The sequence below is a fragment of the Pteropus vampyrus genome, unplaced genomic scaffold (assembly GCF_000151845.1).
Source record: "Pteropus vampyrus isolate Shadow unplaced genomic scaffold, Pvam_2.0 Scaffold27, whole genome shotgun sequence".
Taxonomy (NCBI): Eukaryota; Metazoa; Chordata; class Mammalia; order Chiroptera; family Pteropodidae; genus Pteropus; species Pteropus vampyrus.
Window position 1 is genome coordinate 4714487 of NW_011888808.1, and position 9721 is coordinate 4724207.

Below are 9721 nucleotides of genomic sequence, written 5' to 3' on the forward strand. Positions count from 1 at the left end.
AACTAATACAAACACATTGCTTTTCTGCATGTCTACCTTTATGAATTTTATTTTTTGTTTTGCATCTTTTTTGTAGCTAATAAAGATAGAAAGAAAATTGTTTGACTATTTTTACAAAACATTTATAAAAATATGCAAATACATATGTATAGTGAAAAAATAGCAAAGCCAATTATTTTTAAATGGCTTTAGGATTTAGATGATTAAAAATGGTTGACATGCTGAATAATTTTAATCCATAATTTGAAAAGGAAACTCAGAAGAAATCAGAAACAATTTGGCTTGCAACTAGGTGTAAAAATGTCAGAATGCCTTAAGGATCAAAAGACTAAAAAGTGTTTTTTATATTAAATGACATATTTTTATTATACCCACTATGTTTACTGCTAACTCAGTGTTCTGTTCTAACTCTTTTTTTAAATGAAAGCAAGCCTCAAAATAATAAATAAGATATAGAAACATATTTTGAAAGAAATTGAATTATTAATATAAGTGGATGATATAGAGGAAAAAATCTGATACTTGGAAATATGAAGCTGTAGTTATAAATTAGACATATGATGCTTAAGAAAGCACTTAAGTATGCACTATTAGGGTTTTTTTTTTCTTTTTTTAAATATAAGTGCATTACAATTGATGTTCTGATATATAAATAAATTAATTTGACAAATATATCTAAGCACTCATACTATGTATTCCTCATGTATGATAAAGAGACAATAGTTTCAACTTAGTATATTTAAATGTTGGAATTAAAAGAATAAACTATTGTACCTCTAGTTTCAGCTCCGAGATGTGGAGAGCTGGAAAGACCATCTTTTCTGCCTTTACAGCTAGGAAAATAAGCTGGAAAACTATAGGTTTAAAATGTTTTGAGCCCATCCAAGAACCGATGTTACATGAAATCATTCTATTCATGGCCTAGAAGAATATACTATCACAGAGACCTTTAAATGTATTAATGTGGTCTAATATAAATCCAATTTTAAACTTTAAAAATTATTATGAGGTTCCATAAATTTCACCCTAAGTCAGAAATATATTTGAAATGTTTTTTTTCTTCCACTGACAAATCTAAAAACTGCCTTTGAAGAACTAACCTCAGAATGAACAGCTCAAAATCAACTTATCAGGGACAAACAAGTGGAACTATGACACTGTGAAATGTTCATGAAGATATTAGATTTTGATTAAGGATAGTTATAGATATTGGCTTCCCCACTTCATGTTTTTAAAATAATCTTAGGAGGAGGCTTGGTTGCAGAAAAAAATCACAAGTGTAAATTTTATTTTAAACAAGATATCGTAATAGGTTTAATTGTCAGGGGCTAACACTCCTGAAACTTTGCCCAAACAGCTCAGCTGAATTTTCAGGGGGACATCATTAATGCTTGTAGCTGTTGGGCTCTGGTGGAAATTACTGTAACTAGGGGAGGAGGATTGAGGTCACCATCAAAGCTCACCTTATCTCCCTATCTCCTCTCAGAGACAAAAGCCTTGATCTTCAGGTGAAAGATGATCCAAATACCACTTGATGTTGTAGCTGGAAGATGGCACCAGGGGGATAAGTTCTACTTCTGTGATGGGGAAAAAACATGTACTAGGCCCAGAATTACACAAGGAGGAGGGCAGGAGTACTGGTGAAGGCCATTCCCAAGACTCAGGTCATGAACATTAGAGAACAGCCCTCTGTCCCAACTCTGTAAGGCAAAAGAAAGAAAAGAAAAAGAGAAAGAGAGGGAAGGAGGGTGAGAGAAATGAAGAGAGGAGGGAAGTAGGGAAGGAGGGAAGGAAGGAAAGGAAGGAAGAAGGAATACTGTGACTTAGTTGACAATTTATACTTCTTGTAAGGATCTGGATTCGCAGTTTTAAATTATATGTATACTAGTGTTAATGAATTGAAGATAATGGTAGTCATGTTTCTTAATGTCAGGAAAAGAGGTTACAAATAAGCAAGAGGAGAAGACTACCATGAATTCCATGGATAGGATTCTAGTGGGAGGTGTCATTAGGAATTCTTGTTTATTTTAACATATACAGATATATAAATACTGAAATAAATATAGAAATGAGTGTGTATGTCTGCTAGTATTTATACATGCATTTATAACTCAGTCTGCTGCGAACTAGAACCAGCAATCTCTCAATTGCAATGAACACACTCAGCACCTAGAACTTCTTTTCTCCGATTATCATTATTCTCCAATAAAAGATTCAAGACTCTTTGAGAAATGGCTAATCTGGTGTGGAGCAGAAATTTCAAAATAAACCAAGAGCACATGGTAGTGAAAGGAAGTGACTGAAGTTTGTCAAAAAGACATAAGAGCCAATCTGATTCCCAATGGCCAAAGCTGGAAAAATATAAACAACAGAATAAGTAATTATACTATTAGGTTGTAACTGGAAGAATAACATAGTTGCAAATCCACGCTGATATAAATAAATAATTAAATACTTTCTTTTAAAATGATGAAAAAAGAAACAAACTTTTCCTATAGAAAAAATCCAAAATAAAAGTTTGGAATAAGGGAAAAAATAAATAATCTTTATGACACCTTAGTAATAATTGTGGTAGATAAGATCCACTGATAAATACTGAGGAAGAAGAGGATAGCTGTGCAGTTTCAAATTACATCTCCTAAGTATTTATTAATTACTGAATTGTTTTTAGTAAGTGTCCACTGAATTTTTGATACTCTTTCTTCTTGGAGGTGGAGCTTAATTTCTCTATCCTTAAGTGTGACTTGACCTTAGTAAGTCATACTTTTCATACTTCTTATGAATAAAGTATGGAAAGCAGAAAAAAAAGGATAATTTTACTGTGTAGAAACCTGGCAACTCCATTCTTAAGCAACTGATCAATAACATCGCCAGTAATGAGTCGTCGTTTTACGGTGTGATGAGGCACTTCGTATCTGTGGTATTCTTCCAAAATCCATAACCTTCGTCCAATTATGACTAAGAAAACCATAATGCAACAATGAACTGAGAGAGAGTCTACAAAATACCTGACCCATAGTCTTGTAAGTTGTAGAGGTTGTAAGTGTAGGGAAAGACTGAGAAACTGGAGGCGACTGAAGACGGGGACTAAATGTAACATGGTATCTTGGATGCTTGAAGAACAACAAAGAATTAATTTTAAAAGGTCCTTAGAAAAAAAAATTGTAAAATATAAAAAAGTTGGTAGTTTAATATTATAACAATATAAAATATTTAGTTTTTACAAATGTACCCTGTTTATGGAAGACGCTAACATTAGGAGAAGTTGGGTTAAGAGTATATGTACACTCTCTGTACTATCTTTACAATGTTTCTGTTAATCTAAGATTCTTTTTGAAACTATATATATATATATAATTCAGAAATCATCTGACTTATTTTTATAGAAAAATATTTAAACTTTTAATCGTAGGAATAAATATGTTAGAAGTACATGAGCAAATGATGCTTACAAAGTTAAAACCGTCCACTGGTATTGACACCTCCTGAAAATAATTTAACTTTATTTTCTATTTTTCATATGATCATTTTTTGCCTTGGGAAAAGCAGTGAAAAACTGGAGGGGAGCAGGTTGAAGGGAAATGCTTAAAATTACTTTAAGAAGCAAATATTCTGGTAGAAGGATTTTATTTTAATGTTTTGAGAAGAAATAAACATCATTAAAAAAGTTTATTCGAACCCAAATTCTACACAATTTATAAAAAGTAAAACAAAATACAGAGCATAGAACTCTATTTTGAAGTAATTAGCATAAATTGTAAATCTGAATGTCGGTGGTGCAGTGAAGATCTTTTTGAGGGGTTTGGTAAACGTAGATATTAACAAAGTTTTAAAGGTTTGAAATGCACTTCAATGCATATTAGACGACACAAAGTTACTTTGAAAACTTATTTTCTAACCAGTGACTATGGAGTACTGACATACAAGAAATAGTAACAATCATTTTTCTGCTCTTAGCCCCTGACGAACCTGTTATGATATGTTGTTTAAAATAAAATTTATACTTGTGATTTTTTCTGCAACCAAGCCTCCCTCTACGGTTATTTGTTTTAAAAACATGGAGTTGGGGGAGCCAATATCTATAACCATTCTTAATCACAATCTGATATCTTCATGAATATTGCACAATGTCATAGTTCCACGTGTCTGTCCCGGATAAGCATGGTTGATTTTGAGCTGTTCATTCTGAAGCTAGTTCTTTAAAGGCAGTTTTTAGATTTGTTAGGAGGGGGGAAAAAAAACGAAACATATTTCCAATATATTTCTGACTTAGGGTAAAATTTACTGAACCTTGTAATAATTTTTAAAGTTAAAAATCAGATTTATATTAGACCACATTAATACATTTAAAGGTCTCTGTGATAGTATATTCTTCTAGGCCATGAACGGAATGATTTCATCTTAACTATGCACTGTTAATTTCACTGCAGTGATTAATAAACCCTGTCACTTTGCATTTATAAACCTGCTATTTCAGGGTTGCATTTATTGCTCGCCTTTATCAAAGCGCCTTTTCATAGAAGCAGATTAACAAATGTTAAATTTCAAAGACAGATAATAGATAATTACAGACATTTAAATGATGGATGTTAATTTGATCTTACTAAAACGTCAGGTAGATTAAAGTCATGTCTATATAGAAGATAGTCATTCTAAACTAAATTTTATTGTTTGATAATAAATATATCTCCCCTCTTACATCCTACCCATACAGTTATCTACTCAGGATTTAATATAGTTTTTAATTAAGGGTTACAGTTGACTAAACAGTTCTCATTACTCATTAACACAGATTTGAAACAAACCACGGAATAAAATATTGTAAAATAATAGAATGATATTGACTAACCTAACAACAAGGTGCGTAAGTAAATAACATATTACTTTCTCCAGTGTCTTAATAATAAAACTTTGGCATAAAGGAATTCAGCAACCCAATGAAAGTGATAAAATAAGCCTCTAACCAACTCTTCACGCATAAACTAGAAAATTACATGACTAAAATGTTTTAATCAGTTATACATGAATATTATGCTACTGACATTACACAATGTCACAAAAGGATGTTTGTGAATTTGTCCCAGTAGAAATGATGTTTATAATTGGTCATCTGCAGCCTGTATGTAATTAATAATTTGCAACTGCTATCAGATTAACTACTCTATTTGGAACTTAAAGATAATAAACATTAAAATATGTGCTCTAGTAGGGTTTAAACTCATTAAAAAGAAAATGGAAAAATATTTTGAAAATATTTTGGAAAAAATAAGTTTTTGTCATATTCTGCAAAACGTTTTATTCTAATTCATATCTGACTACATCTTTTTTACATTATCAATAAATCTATTTTAGACTTGAAGGAAAAAAGACACTATTAAAGAAAGTCAATCAATCATGATACTACAGGAGAACACTTGTGTCTGAAAGATTTTAAGAAAAAGAAGTGAAAGAAGAAAATATAAGTGACATCAAAACCAAATTTTATTCATTGATAACCTGTGAATGTACTCATAAAGAAACAATAGTATTGTTTCTCAAATAATTCAAATAAAAATATTAAAAAACATTTTGCAAAGTTTTCTGTTCATTTTTATTACATGATACTTAAAAGAAATACAATTTTATAAATGAATAAGTCATTTGGATAACTTTTCTTAATAAAACTAAATGGAATAATTTTATTTTTACATCCTAAATATTACAAAGCCAGAATACTCACAGATGGATATTTTGGGTTAATGTGTGTGTTATCATGCACTCTTTATCTTGGGAAATTTGAGTTTTCAAATTTTTGTGAGACAATTAAATCCATAGAGAATATATGGTTCAATAAAAAAAAATTATATTATGTGCTACATTTTCTGGAACATATTGGTCAATAAAACTAGTTACACAGTGTAATCATGTTTATTTTTTTCCTGGTTAAAAAAAAGTACACCACCATGTACCAACAGCAGACCGCATATATGATAGTGGTCCCATGAGATTATAATGAAGGTGAAAAATTCCTCTCACCAGTGATGTCATAGCTGTCTTAATGTCATAGCTCAATGTCACACCTCACATGTTTGTGGTGATGCTGATGTAAACAAACCTACTACACTACCACTTATTCAAAAGGATAGCACATGTACAATACGTAATACTTAATGATAATAAATTACTGTTACAGGTTTATGTATTTACTATACAATAGTTTTTATTTTTATTTTAGAATGTATTCTTTCTACTTATAAAAAATGTTTGCTCTAAAACAGTATGCCTCGTTATAATTGCAGCAAACTCATACATCTCGTTTATCGTATCTCTTGAATGCATCAATTTCTGTTGTGTTTGATTTGATCTCATGTTGTTTTGATCATCAAAAGTTTACAAAATCCACTGCTAATGTTGCCAGTAAGAGGTCATGTCAAGTGACTGAGCTGGAAATAAAAATAAAAGTGATTAAGGTCTATGAAGGTAGAAAATCAGTAATAGATATACTCGCCTGTCAGGCATATGCCATTCTATCATAGAGTCTTGAAGAAGAACATTGATGTAACAGAAACTGTTAAAGGATCTGCTTCTTTGCAGGCAAGAAGACAGCAATTTGAGAAGGGTGTACATCAGATGTGGAGAAACTTCTAATGAGCTGCATCAAAGACCAGACAGATTATGTCCCTCTCTGCACCATGACAGTCACGGCCAAAGCAAAAAGTTTGTTCACAATTAAAAAAAAAAAAAAAGGTCTAGACCATACTATGATGTTGAATTTAGGTATACATAGGAAAATGCAAGAGGAGAAAAAGAAGAACCCCCAAGAAAATTTGCAGTGAAGGGTTTAGCAGAAGCTTTTGCAGACCTCAGCAAGCTCCTTAAATAGTTTTAAAACATGGACTCCAACACTGAAAGGTTTTCATTAATAGAGAAGAATTTCCATGATGCACTATTTACTTACAAGCAAATCTATGATGAAAAAAAGAAGCAAACCAAGCAAACTACAATGGACATCCTTCTGAAAAAGACTGACACCTCAAGAAGAGCCTCAGGCATATCCTTCAGGAGGAATTCCAGAAGACATCGTTATTGTAAGAGATGACAGTTCATAAAGTCTGCAGTAGTGGACGGTAGCTATGTCCGAGGCCTTGACATTCACTCAGCACTCACTCACTGACTCACTCAGAGATACTTCCAATCCTGCAAGCTCCATTCATAATAAGTGTCCTTTACCAGTATAACATTTTTATCTTTTATTTTCACTGTACCTTTTCTTTGTTTATATATGTTGAGATATGAAAATACCATTGTGTTATAATCACCTATGATATTCAGTACAATACCATGCTGTACAGATTTGTAACCTAGGAGCAAAAGGTTACACCCTATAGCTTAGGTGGTAGTAGATTATACCATCTGGATTTATGCAAATGTACTCTATGATGTTTACACACTAACAAAATTGCCTAAGAATGCATTTCTCAGAATGTGTCCTCATCGTTAAATGACAGACGACTATATTGAAAGACTGAAAATTTATACTATTCATTGAACATATTAGTGTTTGATTATGGATTTTAAGAAAATCCTATAAAAACCTTTAAGTGGAATTTTGTTAAAATATCATCAGTTTCTTTATACTAAAACCAAGATGTAATTAATAGTCAATATAGCTCATTCATTAATTAAGTTTGAATTTGGAATTAAAGATTATAATCAAGTACAGTTTAATTTATCTCCATTCTGGCAATCTAATAAACTTATGTTCATAATTGTGAAATGGAATGCCATCAGCATATTATGAAAGTTAATAAATGGTGTCTGAGGATATACAGTGTTCCTGGTTGAGGCCAGGTTATCATCCAGAGAGATAAATTAATTTGGCTCAAGCATTTATCTCTCTAAATATTGATTTTTATGTACTTTATAGGTAGATGAAACATACTTCAAGTATTTGTAGAAACACTTTGTTTTTATTGATCAAAAGAATTTGTTTTAATATAGTTTTGTTTCCTATGTACACTTAAATATATGTTCAAATTAGTTGGTGTGTTTAAATGGACCAAGATTCTAAAATTTACAAGAGATCTCATCTTCATTTAAATAATATAAAAATATTCACAAAAATTTAAAAAACATTTTCAATTTTTTTATTTTCTCAATATGTTACCATGAAAAAATTCTAAAAATAAAAATACAAAATTATAAAATAAAAATATGTTTTGACAGTGAGAAAGGCTGACATAATGAGAGCATTCATGGAAGACACTGAATGATAATAAACAGATTTTTTAAAATATTTCATAAAATTCTTGTCATTATCTGATACATGATTTCAAAAAGTTAGGACATTAATTAAATGACTAGATTTCAGTTTCATTTATTTTATAAACATCAGTGGTTTCACTAAAGCAGAGCCTTAGTCCTTCTAACATCACCATTGCAATAAAACACAAATATCTAATTACAGACAATTACAGACTGTCACATTGACTAGTCATGTCCTCAAACTTAGTCCATATTTGTTTTAGAGAAATCTCCCCAGGGATCTTCTCAGTAACAGCAAGAATAAACAACTTGATAACTGAAGACACAACAGTGTTTGCTATTTTTATTATGAAATCTTATCTAACTAGCTGTGTCTCACTCATTAAAAAGGACCCCTAATGATTGTTTATACATGTTGCAGTTTTTTTCCTCAAGTTTTTATGGATTGAAATAATACATTTGGAAAATAGTGAAATGATTCTTTTATTTTAGTATCAATATAAAAGAATATTGAAGTAGTATCAAAGGGATAAAAAAGAGTTTCTCACTGTGGTTGTCTTTTGTTAAATATTTTCAGGAACTAACAAATAGAGATTTTAGAAGGAGGACATATAGAGAATGTGCTAAATCATAATTTTTATATTGAAACATTAGAAACCGATTCAATTCATTTTGGAAAAAAGGAAATCTTAAGACATGCTCATTGGTAGCTTCTGGAGTCTGTGGGATGTGTGGAGAATTGGACTTAGGTGGAAAACGGAGTAAAACTGACAAAGTTAAGACCTGAATATTGGGATGTTGTGTTTAGGACTTTGCCACTGGTAAAATCACCACAAATGCTCTGTCCCTTGTCCCTTGTCACTGTAGGACATGATCTATGGATCTGTACATCTGAACATGCCATTTACTTCTGGAAATGGCCTTTAACTAATCCCACAACCTTGTGTGTGTCTCTTAAAATGGAAAGTCTCGGGAGAGAGCACCTGGTGATCTGCACATAAATCACATCCTTATATTTTGGAAGAGAGGAGGGAGAATTCTTACCATTTTAGGTCTCTGTAAAGAAAAGTAGTTACTACTTGCTACCAAACTCCTTTAGTGGTTGTGCTTTTAAAAATTGCTTTTATTGCCACATTTTTTATATTAGGCACTTTTTAATTGATTATAAAATAATAGACTAAGCACAACTAAAAATGTATAAGAGGTAATTTTTTAAAAAATGTGAATCAGTGTTTAAAAGATGAAGTAATTTATACCCTAACTTTTACACTGGTTCTCTAACTTTTTAAATATACACAAAACCTTTTTTCAAAAGAAAGCTCATTACACAAATTAGTATAGTAGATATATACAATTATAAATATTCAGGTTAAAAATTGTCATGGAATCAGGACCCTGGAATTTATGAAGATGGTTAGTTTCCTGGAATTACACCTGAAGTGATTTCATGTCATATAGTTTCAAAGGCACTGATCTG